Below are 5,000 nucleotides of genomic sequence, written 5' to 3'. Positions count from 1 at the left end.
GGAAAAGAAATAATTAAAATTCTATCAGAAAAATCCGGCCGCTCTTTTGACGGTATTAAAAAATTAAGACAAAAAGAAAAATACAAATCATACCTCAGTGAAGCCCTCGACGAGGCGGGCCAGACCAATATCTTGAGTACCTGCCCGTTGGTGCCGCGGGTGCTGCTAACCAGATGTGACGATCCTCGCGCGAGCGGAGACATCGACACACGCGAAGCGACATCATCTCCGCACAGTACAACTATACCTGATGATATACGCAACATCCTGGCTGAACTTAAAGTACAAGTAGGCCATCACATGGCAGAAATTATTGAAAATGCCCTGTCTAACACACCTTCTGAAGACACTATGTTAATGATGGACCAATACATAGAAAACTTAACATCATATGTTGCTTCGCTCGCTGATGAAACCGATGAATACAATGAAAATAGTAACTCAGTAGATAAAACCCATAAAACTAGTAACAAGAAAAATAAATATAATAAAAGCAATAAACAAAATAAAAATAATAAGTACAATAAAAACAATACAAGCAACAACAGAGTTATAAATACAATAGACGATAAAAATAATAAAAATAAATTAAATAACTATCAGAACGAAAACAAGAATAAAAATAACAGTAAAAAGAACAAGCATAGCAATAAATGCAATGAAAGTAATAAAAGAAAAGGCAACCGCGCTAAAAGGATAGCGACTGATTACGCCAGATTCCAAAAACTCTATAACAAAAACCCAACCCAACTGGCTGAGCATATAATTACCGGAAACCCACTCAACATTACAGAATCTCCGACGATAGAATCATTTGAAGAATATTATTCTAAACTATTTGAACACAAGGATGTCGAATGGAAACCTCAGAAGCGAAAAACAGATACCAATAGTAATATCAACCTTTCAAATCCGATATCACCGACCGAGATACACGAGCAACTTACCAGGATGAAACAATCCGCTCCAGGCACCGACGGAATTGATCGATCGACTCTTAGGCAAATGCCACGCAAGGAGCTGTGTGCACTATTGAATATTGTATGGGGAATGAAGACGTTACCCTCTGTGCTAAGATCGAACAGAACAACACTGTTACCTAAATCCGGCGACTTGATGGACCCAAAACAATGGCGGCCCATAACCATCTCAAGTCATATACTGCGCCTACTAAATAAAATCATCGTGTCGCGCCTTGAGAATGAAATACCTCTGTTTCACACGCAAAGAGGCTTCACGAGAACCGACGGGATAATGGCTAATAGTACCATCCTACAAACACTAATTAAATTAAGCCGCGAAAAATCGAAACCTTTCACTATACTATCTATAGATTTAGCTAAAGCATTTGACTCTGTTAACATCATTTCAATAATAGACGCACTAATCAGAAAAAACGTAGACGCTCATACAATAGAATACATCGAAAGCAATTATAACGACATAACCACAATACTCGAATGCCACGGATCCCGATCCAATCCTATACCTATAAAACGCGGCGTGAAGCAGGGTGATCCCATGTCCGGTTTCCTATTTAATTTAGTGCTAGACCAGCTCATGATACAACTTAATGAGTGTGAGGGTGTTGATGTGGGAGGCACCAGGATACGGGCATTAGCTTTTGCCGATGACATCGTGATGGTGGCTCCCACTCCCAGTGCGATGCGAAGTAATATCCGGATCGTCGAGAAATTCTTCCACAAACACGGGCTGCAAGTGAACCCATCTAAATGCGCCATCTTACAGAATCTACGCGTCCCTGGAACGAAAAGGCTCGTAGTTGATACGCGGCCCAAACTGCAGATTAATAAAAGCCCGATCCCAACATTGGGTGTCGCGTCACAATTTAAATACCTCGGCCATGTATATAGATACCGCGGTGCTATCTCTCCATCTCCATCAAAGCTTGAAGGCATGCTCAAAAATCTTAAAACTAGTCCTTTAAAACCATGGCAGAAACTGAACATACTGCACAGGTACCTCATTCCTCGTCTTCACCATAGTCTGCAAACAATGGACATAAACAAAAAAAAATTAAAGTACATAGATAATTGCATAATAAAATTTGTAAAAAATATACTACACTTACCAACTACCACACCAACTCCATATATACATGCTCCTTTAAGCAGCGGTGGACTAGGCATTCCATCGCTTACAATCCACATTGCCGCTATGTACTTACGCCGATTGGAGCGCTTGAGAGCCCGTGGCGACAGCGAGATACAGTGCGTTATGGAATCTTCGATAGTCCAACATATAATGCGAAAGCTCAACAATATCCTTGGGAGCATCGCGACACCATCTAAACAAATGATTCGTAAACATTGGTCCGAGCAACTCCATCGCTCCGCGCTAGGCTCTGGTCTCGCCCTGATGACCCCAGGCGTATCTTCGTGGATATACAACCCACCTAATTTCTGGAAGGGTCGAGACTACATCGGAGCAATCAACCTAAGGATTGGGTTACTCCCCACCAAGGGAGCCCCCTATATGAAAGATACTGATTGCCGCAATCCATCCTGCGCAGGGACACGCGAATCCTTATACCATATATTGCAGCGATGTCCGGTTACGCATTATACACGCATCAATAGACATGACAATGTGAACAAAATAATCAAAACTGCAATCGAAAAAACAAAAACCAAGATAGAACAAATTCCCCGTTTTACTACCAAAGAAAATAGATACGTACCAGACTTGATAACAATAGACAATGATACCGCATATGTAATTGAAACAACAGTAGCCTACGAGACTAAACAGACATCACTGTTAAATGCGTACAATATCAAAAAGGACAAATACAGTACACCGGATCTAGTCGAAAAGATTAAAAATACGTACCGCGTGTCTCATGTGGAAGTAATGCCGCTCGTGGTTGGCGCTCGTGGTTGTTGGCTTGATTCCAACGATGATATAATCAGAGAGTTTGGTCTATCACACAGGCTGAAACAAATTATTTGCACTACCGCCCTACAATGGGGTGTATCTATCCACCGGCAATTCATGAGCTCTGTGTGGAGGAGGCCGCGACATAACATCCGCGTGCATTGACGGGTTATACTCGGACCCGCTCTGAACATCCTCGCGCAAATAAAATCAATTCCTACAATAAAAAAAAAAAAAAAAAAAAAAAAAAAAAAAAAAAAAAAAAAAAAAAGTTTTATTGATTCTTTTGTTATATTAATCCATTATTATAAATTGTTGTATTAATCCATTAAAAAAAAAAATTATTTCTTTAGTTTTATTTACATCGCGTCACTAATTACTACGCCTTTTGAATAGCGTCGATTTATCATATAAATGGTATGCCTACCAGCGGGCCGCAAGCAAAATACACTGGAAATATTGTTGCGAAATACAACTCGCCTAACAAATGTTATAGCCAAATGCCTCGTCATCTAATTAGTGACGCGCATGAATGGATTAACGAGATTCCCATCTGTCCCTATCTACTGGCGGTGGCGGTCTGTGGCCACCCAGGGCGGGAGATAACCCCCGAACTAGCCCTCGCGTAGGAGGGTTGATCGGCCGAGTCGATGGGTGTATCGGCGATGAAGGCATTAGAGACCGTCAGTGCGTCGTACATGTAGTACTTCGCATAATGGCGAGGCCCTGATTTAGCATACGGGCTGTGGCGTGTTCTTTGTACAGCACTGTATGTGCTGTATGACTTCCGACTGGGGAACTGTTGTCACTCGTGGCATCAGTTCCCCAGTTTACGTTAAACGGTTTTTCAGACCGTTTTTCGTGGGCGGAACACGCCACTAGACAACACTCCGCTGGGCTCAGGAATACATGGGATGCAATCAATCCCCTGGGCAACCCAGGCCGCAAGGGGCAAACGTGCCCTAGCCACACTTGAGCCTCCACGAAAAAGGTACCGCTGGATAGCTCGTGTTCTTAAATACGCAGCGAACTGAACGAAGTGTGGTGGAGAGGAAGAGGCAGCCTCTCCGACTGCTGTCTCCCACGTGTTTGCCGTGCGTGGCGACCCTTGTCGTCGGAAAAGAGGATCCTGGGATCTGAGGGGGCCCTCTCCTGCGGGTGAGACGTCCCCAACACGTACCTTTGGCCTCTGCTTCGGCTAGATGGGCGGCTGGACGAGAAAAGCAGCCCTGGTCCAGTCAATCGGCTTGGAACGACCACACGCTTCGGGCAAGTGGGTTCTGCTGGGCGAGGACGCGGGCTGGGTAAGGAAACCGACCCAGCCAGCAGACTATATTCGGTGCGTAGCCCTAACTCAGCCTTTGGCGGGTTCCAAATTGTGTGGGTCGGTGGTGGCCGGGGAGCGCACTGGATGAAAGACCAAGACACATTATGGGTCTTAATAAAATTAATGAACAAAAAACTAAGCGTCCAAAGACGACGGGTCCAGCTCCTACTCGGAGTGAAGCCGTCGCCGCAGACGCGGGAACTGCAAATGCAGCTGTCAGTCCCCCCGCGTCTGTGAGAAAGACAAGATCCGGGAAGGTGATTAATATCGCCAATCCTCGTGTGATCTTGCAAAGATGTGTGACTCCCACGCGAGCGGTCTCGGTGAAAACCGAGCCCACGGTAGAAGGTACGCCGGACACCGGTAACGTGGAAGTAATCGAACGAGTCGGAGACACGTCACTCGTGAAGGTGCAGTCGGCACCCGAGCGTGTCGAGGACCCTACTGGTGACGGTTGGCAAACCGTCACCAAAAAGTCAAAGCGAGCCAAGCCGGGCGCACCCACCGGCAAGGCCGCAGTAAACCGGGCCAGGAGACCGAAGGGGACGTTCTCCGGGCAGAAGGTACGGCCTCTCGATCTCGTAAGAGACGAAGCCTTTAGGCGAGTGTCCGAAATACGGACCTTTTGCTTTCGACCTGAGTCGAAAGTCAACAAGGAGTCCGGGTCAAAGATACTCGCCGAGGTTGAGGCACTCAACGAGCTGGTCCAGGAGCTTATTCAACGGAATAGCTTCGTCGAAGGGCAGCTCGCCGCGGTCAGGGCGGACCTAAAAGC

At 45.5% G+C, this 5,000-nt stretch overlaps 1 pseudogene; it reads left to right on the top strand.

The window, feature by feature from the left end:
- Positions 1–5,000, top strand: part of LOC143261679 (large subunit ribosomal RNA) — a 10,922-nt pseudogene that overhangs the window by 3,508 nt on the left and 2,414 nt on the right.

This window comes from Megalopta genalis, unplaced genomic scaffold (genome assembly GCF_051020955.1).
Source record: "Megalopta genalis isolate 19385.01 unplaced genomic scaffold, iyMegGena1_principal scaffold0061, whole genome shotgun sequence".
Lineage (NCBI taxonomy): Eukaryota > Metazoa > Arthropoda > Insecta > Hymenoptera > Halictidae > Megalopta > Megalopta genalis.
The sequence above is the reverse complement of the archived record's forward strand: the minus strand, read 5'-3'. Positions and strand labels throughout refer to the sequence as shown.